The sequence below is a fragment of the Salvelinus alpinus genome, chromosome 20 (genome assembly GCF_045679555.1).
Source record: "Salvelinus alpinus chromosome 20, SLU_Salpinus.1, whole genome shotgun sequence".
Classification (NCBI taxonomy): domain Eukaryota; kingdom Metazoa; phylum Chordata; class Actinopteri; order Salmoniformes; family Salmonidae; genus Salvelinus; species Salvelinus alpinus.
The window spans coordinates 53,266,494-53,281,233 of NC_092105.1; positions in this window are offsets into that span (position 1 = coordinate 53,266,494).

Below are 14,740 nucleotides of genomic sequence, written 5' to 3' on the forward strand. Positions count from 1 at the left end.
AAATCTGTTGTTCTGCACCTGAACAAGGCAGTTAACCCACTGTTCCTAGGCTCTCATTGAAAATAAGAATTTGTTCTTGACGCTAGGGGTCAGATATATATTTTTTTTAATAACGTTCCCAAGGTAAACAGACTATTTCTCAGGTCCAGATCGTAGAATATGCATATAATTTACAGATTAGGATAGAAAACACTCCAAAGTTTCAAAAACGGTCAAAATATTGTCTGTGAGTATTACAAAACGAAGGCGAAATCCTGAGAAAATCTAACCCGGAAGTGATTTTATTTTTTTATCTGTGTATCCTGGCCCGTCTTTCTTCCATTTAAAGGGGTATCAACCAGATTCATTTTCCAATGGCTTCCTCAGGCTGTGACCAGGCTTTAGACATAGTTTCAGGCTTTTATTTTGAAAAATGAGCGAGATTTTTCAAAACTAGTCAGGTGTCCTCTGATTAGTTTTTTCCCCATTATGTAGCGAGTCGGAGTCTGAGTCTGAGTCTTCTCTTGTCTCTACTCCTCCCGCTACGGGGTCTGAGACGCCGAAGGCTCCAACCATTAGCTCTGACAAATTGAAAACCCTAGTCATTGGCGACTCCATTACCCGCAGTATTAGACTTAAAACGAATCACCCAGCGATCATACACTGTTTACCAGGGGGCAGGGCTACCGACGTTAAGGCTAATCTAAAGATGGTGCTGGCTAAAGCTAAATCTGGCGAGTGTAGAGTATAGAGATATTGTTATCCACGTCGGCACCAACGATGTTAGGATGAAACAGTCAGAGGTCACCAAGTGCAACATAGCTTCAGCGTGTAAATCAGCTAGAAAGATGTGTCGGCATCGAGTAATTGTCTCTGGCCCCCTCCCAGTTAGGGGGAGTGACGAGCTCTACAGCAGAGTCTCAGCACTCAATCGCTGGTTGAAAACTGTTTTCTGCCCCTCCCAAAAGATAGAATTTGTAGATAATTGGCCCTCTTTCTGGGACTCACCCACAAACAGGACCAAGCCTGACCTGCTGAGGAGTGACGGACTCCATCCTAGCTGGAGGGGTGCTCTCATCTTATCTACCAACATAGATAGGGCTCTAACTCCTTTAGCCCCACAATGAAATAGGGTGCAGGCCAGGCAGCAGGCTGTTAGCCAACCTGCCAGCTTAGTGGAGTCTGCCAATAGCACAGTCAGTGTAGTCAGCTCAGCCATACCCATTGAGACTGTGTCTGTGCCTCGACCTAGGTTGGGCAAAACTAAACATGGCGGTGTTCGCCTTAGCAATCTTATTAGGATAAAGACCTCCTCCATTCCTGCCATTATTGAAAGAGATCATGATACCTCACATCTCAAAATAGGGTTACTTAATGTTAGATCCCTCACTTCAAAGGCAGTCATAGTCAATGAACTAATCACTGATCATAATCTTGATGTGATTGGCCTGACTGAAACATGGCTTAAGCCTGATGAATTTACTGTGTTAAATGAGGCCTCACCTCCTGGTTACACTAGTGACCATATCCCCCGTGCATCCCGCAAAGGCGGAGGTGTTGCTAACATTTACGATAGCAAATTTCAATTTACAAAAAAAAAAATGACGTTTTCGTCTTTTGAGCTTCTAGTCATGAAATCTATGCAGCCTACTCAATCACTTTTTATAGCTACTGTTTACAGGCCTCCTGGGCCATATACAGCGTTCCTCTCTGAGTTCCCTGAATTCCTATCAGACCTTGTAGTCATAGCAGATCATATTCTAATTTTTGGTGATTTTAATATTCATATGGAGAAGTCCACAGACCCACTCCAAAAGTCTTTCGGAGCCATCATCGACTCAGTGGGTTTTGTCCAACATGTCTCTGGACCTACTCACTGCCACAGTCATACTCTGGACCTAGTTTTGTCCCATGGAATAAATGTTGTAGATCTTAATGTTTTTCCACATAATCCTGGACTATCGGACCACCATTTTATTACGTTTGCAATCGCAACAAATAATCTGCTCAGACCCCAACCAAGGAGCATCAAAAGTCGTGCTATAAATTCTCAGACAACACAAAAATTCCTTGATGCCCTTCCAGACTCCTTCTGCCTACCCAAGGACGTCGAAGGACAAAAATCAGTTAACCACTTAACTGAGGAACTCAATTTAACCTTGCGCAATACCCTAGATGCAGTTGCACCCCTAAAAACGAAAAACATTTGTCATAAGAAACTAGCTCCCTGGTATACAGAAAATACCCGAGCTTTGAAGCAAGCTTCCAGGAAATTGGAACGGAAATGGCGCCACACCAAACTGGAAGTCTTCCGACTAGCTTGGAAAGACAGTACCGTGCAGTACCGAAGAGCCCTCACTGCTGCTCGATCATCCTACTTTTCCAACTTAATCGAGGAAAATAAGAACAATCCAAAATTTATTTTTGATACTGTTGCAAAGCTAACTAAAAAGCAGCATTCCCCAAGAGAGGATGGCTTTCACTTCAGCAGTAATAAATTCATGAACTTCTTTGAGGAAAAGATCATGACCATTAGAAAGCAAATTATGGACTCCTCTTTGAATCTGCGTATTCCTCCAGGGCTTAGCTGTCCTAGATCTGCACAGCTCTGCCAGGGCCTGGGATCGGGAGAGACACTTAAGTGTTTTAGTACTATATCTCTTGACACAATGATGAAAATAATCATGGCCTCTAAACCTTCAAGCTGCATACTGGATCCTATTCCTACTAAACTGCTGAAAGAGCTGCTTCCTGTGCTTGGCCCTCCTATGTTGAACATAATAAACAGCTCTCTATCCACCGGATGTGTACCAAACTCACTAAAAGTGGCAGTGATAAAGCCTCTCTTGAAAAAGCCAAACCTTTCTGAAGACAAACAATGTATACGAAATGCTTCAGTCTGGTTTTAGACCCCAACATAGCACTGAGACTGCACTTGTGAAGGTGGTAAATGACCTTTTAATGGCGTCAGACCGAGGCTCTGCATCTGTCCTCGTGCTACTAGACCTTAGTGCTGCCTTTGACACCATCGATCACCACATTCTTTTGGAGAGACTGGAAACCCAAATTGGTCTACACGGACCAGTTCTGGTCTGGTTTAGATCTTACCTGTCGGAAAGATATCAGTTTGTCTCTGTGAATGGTTTGTCCTCTGACAAATCAACTGTGCATTTCGGTGTTCCTCAAGGTTCCGTTTTAGGACCACTATTGTTTTCACTATATATTTTACCTCTTGGGGATGTTATTCGAAAACATAATGTTAACTTTCACTGCTATGCGGATGACACACAGCTGTACATTTCAATGAAACATGGTGAAGCCCCAAAATTGCCCTCGCTAGAAGCCTGTGTTTCAGACATAAGGAAGTGGATGGCTGAAAACGTTCTACTTTTAAACTCGGACAAAACAGAGATGCTTGTTCTAGGTCCCAAGAAACAAAGAGATCTTCTGTTAAATCTGACAATTAATCTTGATGGTTGTAAAGTCGTCTCAAATAAAACTGTGAAGGACCTCGGCGTTACTCTTGACCCTGATCTCTCTTTTGACGAACATATCAAGACTGTTTCAAGGACAGCTTTTTTCCATCTACGTAACATTGCAAAAATCAGAAATTTTCTGTCCAAAAATGATGCAGAAAAATTCATCCATGCATTTGTTACTTCTAGGTTAGACTACTGCAATGCTCTACTTTCCGGCTACCCGGATAAAGCACTAAATAAACTTCAGTTAGTGTTAAGTACGGCTGCTAGAATCCTGACTAGAACCAAGAAATTTGATCATATTACTCCAGTGCTAGCTTCCCTACACTGGCTTCCTGTTAAGGCAAGGGCTGATTTCAAGGTTTTACTGTTAACCTATAAAGGGTTACATGGGCTTGCTCCTACCTATCTTTCCGAGTTGGTCCTGCCGTACATACCAATACGTACGCTACGGTCACAAGACGCAGGCCTCCTAATTGTCCCTAGAATTTCTAAGCAAACAGAGGGAGGCAGGGCTTTCTCCTATAGATCTCCATTTTTATGGAACAGTCTGTCTACCCATGTGAGAGACGCAGACTCGGTCTCAACCTTTAAGTCTTTACTGAAGACTTATCTCTTCAGTAGGTCATATGATTGAGTGTAGTCTGGCCCAGGAGTGTGAAGGTTAAAGGAAAGGCTCTGGAGCAACGAACCGCCCTTGCTGTCTCTGCCTGGCCGGTTCCCCTCTCTCCACTGGGATTCTCTGCCTCTAACCCTATTACAGGGGCTGAGTCACTGGCTTACTGGTGCTCTTTCATGCTGTCCCTGGGAGGGGTGCGTCACTTGAGTGGGTTGAGTTACTGACGTGATCTTCCTGTCTGGGTTGGAGCCCCCCCTTGGTTTGTGCTGTGGTGGAGATCTTTGTTGGCTATACTCGGCCTTGTCTCAGGATTATAAGTTGGTGGTTGAAGATATCCCTCCAGTGGTGCGGGGGCTGTGCTTTGGCAAAGTGGGTGGGGTTATATCCTTCCTATTTGGCCCTGTCCGGGGGTATCTTCGGATGGGGCCACAGTGTCTCCTGACCGCTCCTCTCTCAGCCTCCAGTATTTATGCTGCAGTAGTTTGTGTCGGGGGGCTAGGGTCAGTTGGTTATACCTGGAGTACTTCTCCTGTCTTATCCAGTGTCCTGTGTGAATTTAAGTACGCTTTCTCTAATTCTCTCGTTCTCTCTTTCTTTCTCTCTCTCTGAGAACCTGAGCCCTAGGACCATACGTCAGGACTACCGGGCATGATGACTCCTTGCTGTCCCCAGTCCGCCTGGCCTTGCTGCTATTCCAGTTTCAACTGTTCTGCCTGCGGTTACGGAACCCCTACCTGTCCCAGACCTGCTGTTTTCAACTCTTAATGATCGGATATGAAAAGCTAACTGAGATTTATTCCTGATTATTATTTGACCATGCTTGTCATTTATGAACATTTTGAAAATCTTGGCTCTCTCTAATTTTCTCCTTCTCTCTTTCTTTGTCTCGGAGGACCTGAGCCCTGGGACCATACGTCGGGACTGCCGGGCGTGGTGGCTCCTTGCTGTCCCCAGTCCGCCTGGCCTTGCTGCTGTTCCGGTTTCAGCTGTTCTGCCTGCGGTTATGGAACCGCCACCTGTCCCAGACCTGTTGTTTTTCAACTCTTAATGATCGGCTCTGAAAAGCCAACTGAAAATTATTCATGATTATTATTTGACCATGCTTGTCACTTATGAACATTTTTGAACATCTTGGCATAGTTCTGTTATAATCTCCACCCGGCACAGCCAGAAGAGGACTGGCCACCCCTCATAGCCTGGTTCCTCTCTAGGTTTCTTCCTAGGTTTTGGCCTTTCTAGGGAGTTTTTCCTAGCCACCGTGCTTCTACACCTGCATTCTAGCTGTTTGGGGTTTTAGGCTGGGTCTCTGTACAGCACTTCGAGATATTATCTGATGTACGAAGGGCTATATAAAATAAACTTGATTGATTGATTGATTAGTTCCTGCGCGCGAGAGAGGTAGCTCTCCATTTTATTTTTCTCTCTTATTGAATAGGTTACGGTCCGGTTGAAATATTATCGATTATGTTTGTTAAAAACAACCTGAGGATTTATTATAAAAAGCATTTGACATGTTTCTACGAACATTACGGATACTTTTTGGAATTTTCGTCGAACTGAACGAGGCTTTGGTTTTCTGAACATAACGCGCAACCCAAATGGCGTTTTTTTGTTATAAAAGTAATGTTTATCTAACAAAAATAATTTGTTGTGTAACTGGGAGTCTCGTGAGTGCAAACATCCGAAGATTATCAAAGGTAAGCGATACATTTTATTGCTTTTCTGACTTTCGTGACCATGCTAATTTGGGGCTAGCTGTTGTAGCATTGATTGATACACTCACAAAAGCTTTGATTGTTTTCGCTGCTAAGCATATTTTTTTTAAATCTGACACGATTAACAACAAGCTAAGCTGTGTTTTGGTATATTTCACTTGTGATTGCATGATTATAAATATTTTTAGTAATATTTTGCGCCCTGCAATTCAGCGGTTGTTTAGGAAAATGATCCCGTAAAAAGGGATCCGTAGCGCAGAGAAGTTAAGGGTGGGTTATCTAAGGGAATTGTATGTCTATGTTGGCCAGGTGTGAACCCAATCAGAGGCAGCTGTTTATCGTTGTCTCTGATTGGGGATCATATTTAGGTAGCCATTTCCCCCTTGTGCTTTATGGGATCTTGTCTAGGTAAAGTTGCCTGTGAGCACTATTTTGAGCTTCACGTTTTGTTTGTTCGTTTTATTGTTTTTCCCCTTTGAGTTTTCTATTCCAAATAAAAGGATGGAAACATATCACGTTGCGCCTTGGTCCAATCTTCATGACGAGTGTGACACTGGGTTGCTGCCAATGTGTAAAGTGGTCCTAGTTGTACACTGACTAATCATCCATTGAGACCAGAGAACGTGAGGGCAAGTCCACAGTTTGAAATGGTTAAAAATTGCACCAGAAAATGGTAAGACCACCTGAAACTCTCGAGTGAAAAAGATAAAGACTACACCGAACATTCAGTCTGCAGCTGTTAATTACTGGTAGTATAGTAAACTCGACCAAAGCCCACCGCGTGTGGTACAGCTAATGTATCCATTCTAACAAACACTCCAGAATAAAAGAAGCCTGCAACTACGAAGGACATTGTGACCTCTGGTGGACCACCAGAAACTTACATTGAACCACCACATTGAACCATCGAGTTCAACAAAGAGACGACAGAGAAAGACATCTAAGCGTAAAATATATGTTGCATTTCTAAATCCGAATGAACAGTTGTTAGGGTGCTAAATATCTATATTTACGATGAGCGTATTTTCCAAATGTCTGTACGATAAGTCCACTCTCTTTGTCTCTCCCGCTTTCTCGTTCCCCACCCCTTTCATTGTGTAACAAGCCGTCCTATTGGGTTAGTCCACTAGCGACATTCATTGCATTATGTTAGTAATCAATATGACCTATACTGTGTGTGTTTTTATGTGTTTCTGTGTGATTATTTAGTTAGTTAGTAAATAAATAATTAAGCCAATTTGTGTTGCTGTGAATCATCATTTAGGCTAGGGTTCGTGCAGATTTATGAGGTCAACAACGTTCAGAATGAGACTGATGAGGTGTGATACATGAATAAGTGACTGCTATCTATAGATATGAATATATCTTATAAGAGTTTAATTCGGGAGACAGCAACTCGTTAAATATGTTTTCCTGTGGTGCCCCAAGTTACTAATGAGTTAACTTCTCTAGGATAGGGGTCAGCATTTTCACGTTTGGATGAAAAGCATACCCAAATTCAACTGCCAGCCACTCATCCCCAGAAGATAAGATATGCATATTGTTAGTAGATTCGGATAGAGAACACTCTGAAGTTTCTAAAACTGTTTGAATCATGTCTGTGAGTATAACATAACTTATTTAGCAGGCAAAACCCCCAGGACAAACCATTCAGATTTTTTTCTTTTTTGAGGTCACTCTCTTTTCAATAGATTTTCATTGGGAATACAGATTCTAATTGACCTTTTTGCAGTTCCTACCACTTCCACTGGATGTCAACAGTCTTTAGAAATTGTTTGAGGGTTTTTCCTTTGAGAAATTAAGAAGTACGCCCATTTTGAATCAGGGTCACTTGTTGTGTCCTGTTTTTAGAGGTGCATGACCAGAAGGCTAGCTACAGTTTGTTTTAATCCTGTATTGAACACAGATCATCCCGTCTTCAATTTTATCGATTATTTAAGTCAGAAAATACCTAAAGTTGTATTACAAAAGTAGTGTAACGGCAGATTTCCTCCTCTTCGTCTGAAGAGGAGGTGTAGCAGGGATCGGACCAAAGCGCAGAGTGGTTAGTGTTCATCATGTTTAATAATGACAAAAAACGTGAACACTACAAAATCCAAAAACAACAAATGTGAAAAACCGAAACAGTCCTATCTGGTGCATAGACACAAAGACAGAAGACAACCACCCACAAACCCCAACACAAAACAGGCTTCCTAAATATGGTTCCCAATCAGAGACAATGACTAACACCTGCCTCTGATTGAGAACCATATCAGGACAAACATAGAAACGTGAAAACTAGACACACAACATAGAATGCCCACTCAGCTCACGTCCTGACCAACACTAAAACAAAGAAAACACAAAAGAACTATGGTCAGAACGTGACAAGTAGTTTGAAATGTTTTGGCAAAGTTTACAGGTAACTTTTGAGATATTTTGTCGTCAAGTTTCACAAGTTGGAACCAGTGTTTTTCTCTATCAAACGTGCCAAATAAATGGACATTTTGGAAATATATCGACGGCATTAATCGAACAAAAGGACCATTTGTGATGTTTATGGGACATATTGGAGTGCCAACAACAGAAGCTCGTCAAAGGTAAGGCAATAATTATATTTTTATTTCTGCGTTTTGTGTCGCGTCTGCAGGGTTGAAATATGCTTCTCTTTCTTTGTTTACTATGATACTAACTCAGATAATAGCATAGTTTGCTTTCGCCGAAAAGCCTATTTGAATTCTGACATGTTGGCTGGATTCACAACCAGTGTAGCTTTAATTTGGTATCTTTCATGTGTGATTTAATGAAAGTTTGATTTTTATAGCAATTTATTTGAATATGGCGCTCTGCATTTTCTCTGGCTTTTGGCCTTGTGAGACAGTAGCGTCCCGCCTAAACTCAGATTGTTGGTTATAGATATGAACTTTAGCGAACAAAACATACATGTATTGAGTAACATGAAGTCCTATGAGTGTCATCTGATGAAGATCATCAAAGGTTAGTGATTAATGTTATCTCTATTTCTGCTTTTTGTTACTCCTCTCTTTGGCTGGAAAAATGGCTGTGTTTTTCTGTGGCTATGTACTGACCTAACATAATCTTTTGGTGTGCTTTCGCCGTAAATCCTTTTTTAAATCAAACATGTTGGCTGGATTCACAACAAGTGTAGCTTTAATTTGGTGTCTTTCATGTGTGATTTCATGAAAGTTAGATTTTTATAGTAAATTTTTTGAATTTGGCGCTCTGCATTTTTACTGGCTTTTTTATCCCAGAGAAGTTAATTGTTAATCACATAATAATTAAATATAGTTCATTGATTTCATTGAACAGTCATCACATTAATGATAGTCACATCACGATAACCCCAAATAAAGCTTTTTGGGGCCGCGACCCCATGTAGCCTGATATGAAAATAGAGTCGCGGGAGAATTTCCCAAAAATAAAAATAATATGAAAATGTATATATTGTCTTTGGCTCTCAAAGTCATTGTAATGTGGTTAACCTTAAAGATCTAAATTAAAATTATTGAAATCTAACAGATACAATTCAACCAGAGTGCCCTTAGATCATGGGAAGAGGCTGCATTTCACTGTTGCGTTTGAATCGGAATGATTGAAGTGCAACAGTCAAGTGCCCTCTTTCAAGCTGTCATGTGACCAAATGCTGCAGACAAAGCATTCACGGGTCATTACAGAGGAGTTTTGGTTCCTGACTCAAGGGAATAAACTGCCCTCTCCCTCAGAGCATTAAAACTCATGGTACCCTTCTTCAGCTCATATCTGTGTGAAGCTGGATTCAGCAGTGCTCTCGTCTGCATTAAAACCAAATATCGATCCACGTTGGATGTGATAACAGAGATGAGGTGAGTACTGTTGACCACTCCCCCTGAGTTTGAGAAGCTCCGAAGCACACCCATCTCATCAGTGGTGGTGAGATAAGAGTTATTATGTCAGACTAATTTGCAATTGACTGTCATAGCCCCACATTAAAAGTATGCGATCGTGAGTTATTAAGAAGACAATCAGGAATACTGTTAGAATGTTTTGCAAAACGACTGCATAGCCCAAAATAATAAAGTAAACATTGGCTGTCAATTACATAATTATTTTCAAATGGTTGGGTCGAGAGAAGTTTCAGATATCAAAATGGGGTGGTGGACGAAAAAAGTTTGGGAACCCCAGGTTCACAGGTCCAAGTGTGTGTGTGTGTGTGTGTGTGTGTATTATCTTTTCATCTGGGTGTATATTTTGTTATTCCCTGTGAAGGTGTCCAGGTATGTATTGTGTGATTACCTGTATAAGTATTTTCTATTTCTCTGTGCAGGTGTTCAGGTGTTCAGGTGTGTGCCCACAGATGCAGTGTTGAACTACAAAATCCTGAGGGACTACATGTCCCGCCCCTATCCGGCCCAAGAAGACACCTCATTGTTAACTACTTCTTTGTATTTAGTTTATTACAAGATTGCAGACACTGTGCTTGTTGCAAATAAAAAAATTAAGCTTACTCTAGATTAATAAATGTATGTTTTTAAATACCTGTATGTATTTGTGATTTTATTGACTGATATCAATATTTATTTGTTTTTTTTACCTTGAGTACACAAAGTTTCCACTATCCCTTTTGGCTGAACCAACAGTCTTTAAAAAAACGACCTGTATTAAATTTTGCAATACTGTACAAACAACCCAACATTTATATACTGTAGTTTATTAAATATAGCTGATATTTTACTCTACACAATTCAACACATGAATACATTTTAACTAAAAGAACTTTCACAATCATCTACCAACATATTTCCTTTCACAGTTTATAAATATCTTAATTTGGCTTGTTCTACTATGGAACAAGAAACCTGGATTTGCAAATAATTAAGTGATTATAAGCAAATTGACAGTTTAAGTATACAATGAAACACTGGAGACTGGGAGAGACATTGGCACAATAAACAAAGACAACAGCAGAATCCCACTGACATATGGCTATAAAGTTCAAGCACTTCAATCATCATATTTCATTATAAAAGTTGATGCAACATATTTTAATAAATATGTATCAATTGTTTTGTATTGTATTGTTATATTGTAATTAAAGCAGCCAGGTTGTCGTCGAAATTGGACATCTATCCATGTCCTGAGAATGCCTTAAAAACAGGCCACTAGGGGCAATAGTGAGCGCTATTTCCATCAAGTAGGCTTGGGTTTTGCTAGGGTGTTGTGGACGGCGATGGTGTATGAACCTAGATGTCCTATCCTTCCTGTTTGGCCCTGTCCGGGGGTTTCTTCGGATGGGGCCACAGTGTCTCCTGACCGCTCCTGTCTCAGCCTCCAGTATTTATGCTGCAGTAGTTTATGTGTCGGGGGGCTAGGGTCAGTTGGTTACCTGGAGTACTTCTCCTGTCTTATCCAGTGTCCTGTGTGAATTTAAGTATGCTCTCTCTAATTCTCTCGTTCTCTTTTTCTCTCTGAGAACCTGAGCCCTAGGACCATACGTCAGGACTACCGGGCATGATGACACCTTGCTGTCCCCAGTCCGCCTGGCCTTGCTGCTATTCCAGTTTCAACTGTTCTGCCTGCGGTTACGGAACCCCTACCTGTCCCAGACCTGCTGTTTTCAACTCTTAATGATCGGCTATGAAAAGCCAACTGAGATTTATTACTGATTATTATTTGACCATGCTTGTCATTTATGAACATTTTGAAAATCTTGGCTCTCTCTAATTTTCTCCTTCTCTCTTTCTTTCTCTCGGAGGACCTGGGCCCTAGGACCATGCGTCGGGACTGCCGCCCGTGGTGACTCCTTGCTGTCCCCAGTCCGCCTGGCCTTGCTGCTATTCCAGTTTCAGCTGTTCTGCCTGCGGTTATGGAACCGCCACCTGTCCCAGACCTGTTGTTTTTCAACTCTTGATGATCGGCTATGAAAAGCCAACTGAAAATTATTCATGATTATTATTTGACCATGCTTGTCACTTATGAACATTTTTGAACATCTTGGCATAGTTCTGTTATAATCTCCACCCGGCACAGCCAGAAGAGGACTGGCCACCCCTCATAGCCTGGTTCCTCTCTAGGTTTCTTCCTAGGTTTTGGCCTTTCTAGGGAGTTTTTCCTAGCCACCGTGCTTCTACACCTGCATTACTAGCTGTTTGGGGTTTTAGGCTGGGTGTCTGTACAGCACTTCGAGATATTAGCTGATGTACGAAGGGCTATATAAAATAAAATTGATTGATTGATTGATATGAACGTAGTCCGATGAATGGATCAGAAGGTTGAATTGGGTGTTCGATCCCAGTCATGGACACAGATTTTTTTTATATTTGGTTTTAACCCTATCCCAAACCTTAACCCTTGCCTTAACCATATGGAATGAGTGCCTAATATTAATGCTTTAACCATATGTGACCCGATTCAGGAAACTAGGCGTATGTCGCAAGTCATGACTTCACAGGAGAGCTGTTTGAAGGAAAGCTATTGTTTTAATCAAAATATGTTTTTGGCAGAAATGCCTTTTCGAACATGTGAACTTTCATGTGCCTTAATATCAAACGTGTATGCCATCTGTAAATACAAAAGAATGTAAAGTTACGAGCCCAGTTGGTTTAGCCACAGAAAAAGCGAGCAACATTCCCACTAGCCATGATTGGCTGAGATAATGAGTGGGCTGGACATGCCGAGAGATGAGTTTGAAATGGTCTGCCATATAACACGCGTCTGGCTATTGGAGCTGGTCAGTATGTCTAGGTAATCGTGTCAAACGCAGCTTTTAAAAAAAATGTATCATCTAGTAAAACTGCATAAAGCTAATGTCAAGTTAAAGTGTACTGTTAGCTAGCTAACATTAGCTGGCTGGATCGCTGTTTAACGTTATGTGTATGCTCTCCACTTTGTGGAGGACTGAGTTTTGATATCAGTGGAATTCGAGTATGATAGCTAAGGAGATGGAGAAAACACCAGTCTGGAATACATCGCCAAACTAAGGGCAACCATGCATGGCATCAGACGGTGGATGCTTCCAACCATGATGTATACTAGTAAGATAATCTAGCTAAATACATTTTCAGATATTACACGTTTCTAATTTTGACAGAAAGGGGTTTAATTTAAATTGTACTGTTAGCTAGCTAATGTTAGCTGGCTGGGTTGCTAACTAATGTTATGGTCATGATCTTGTTCTTTGTATCTTAGACACATTTGATTGACTAGTTATAGCCATAGAACGTGGTTGGTTAGGTACCTGCAGATTTATGCAGAGTAGTACCGTCATGAATTGTGATTTTGGCCCATTGTTTAGCTAGCTAGCTAACTACATGTCTTAAAAACCTCTTATGGCTGCAAGCCCTATATCGGGATCAATATGACAAAAGCCAGTCCAAGTGCAGGGCGCCAAATTCAAAAACCATAAATCTCATAATTAAAATTCCTCAAACATACATGTGTCTTATATCATTTTAAAGGTAATCTTGTTGTTAATCCCACCAAAGTGTCCGATTTCAAATAGGCTTTTCAGCGAAAGCACTACAAACGATTATGTTAGGTTACCACAAAACTAAAAATAATCATAGCCATTTTTCCCAGCTAATGATAGCATCACAAAAACCAGAATAGAGATAAAATGAATCACTAACCTTCGATTATTTTCATCAGATGACACTCATAGGACTTCATGTTACACAATACATGCGTGTTTTGTTTGATTCAATTCATATTTATATCAAAAAATCTGAGTTTACATTGAGGCTACAAGAATCACTAAATGCAAAAACATCAAGTGACTTTGCATAGCCCATCGTTTCAACATGAATACTCATCATAAATATAGATGATAATACAAGTTATACACATTGAATTATAGATATACCTCTCCTTAATGCAACCGCTATGTCAGATTTAAAAAAGAATTTAAGGAAAAATAACTGCACGCTATAATCTGAGACGGCGCTCAAATTAGCATGTCACAGCTGCAAAGATAGAGTCACTATAAACAACAAAATATATTATAAATATTTCATTACCTTTGTTGGTTTCGATCAGAAAGCACAGCAGACACTCCAGGTCCACAATAAATGTTTGTTTTGTTCGAAGAAATCCGTTATTTATGTCCAATTGTTAGCGCGTTTGGTAAACATATCCAAACGCTAATTCTGGTCAGCTTCATATCGGACAAAAACTTCAAAATGTGATATTACCGGTCGAAGAAACATTTCAAACTAAGTACTGAATCAATCATTAGGATGTTTTTAACATATAGCTTCAATAAAGTTCCAACCGGAGTATTCTTTGTTCTCTTCGTGAGCCATGGAACGGCAGTGGCTTGCATGAGGAAGTGGCATGTTACGCGAGTGGCTGCTTGATGGACACCTGACTGATTCTGCTCTCATTCTCTCCCACAACACCATAGAAATCTCATTGGAATTTCTATTGATAGCTGACATCTAGTGGAATCCCTAGGCAGTGCAACCCTATTCCTATGTCATTTGGACTTCTTTAGGGACTCTGTTGAATACAGACAATCTCAGATTTCTGACTTCCAGTTTTGATTTCAACTCAGGATTTTGCCTGCCAATATGAGTTCTGTTAATCTCAGAGAAATAATTCAAACAGTTTTAGAAACTTTGCAGTGTTTTCTATCCAATATTAATAATAATATGCAAATATTAGGAACTATGACTAAGGAGCAGGCCGTTTGAAATGGGCACCTTTCATCCAAGCTACTCAATACTGCCCCTGCAGCCATTAAACAAAAGACTCCACTCTAATTTTGACAAAGTATTTTCATTTCAAGTTAGTGTACTGCTTGATAGCTAGCTAATGTCAGCTGGTTGGCTCGCTAACTAACGTTATGTCATGCATTGGGATTCATTGTTTACCTAGCTAGCTACAGTTGAAGTCGGAACTTTACATACACTTAGGTTGGAGTCATTATAACCTGTTTGGGCTAGCGTGCAGCATTTTCACATCCGGATGAA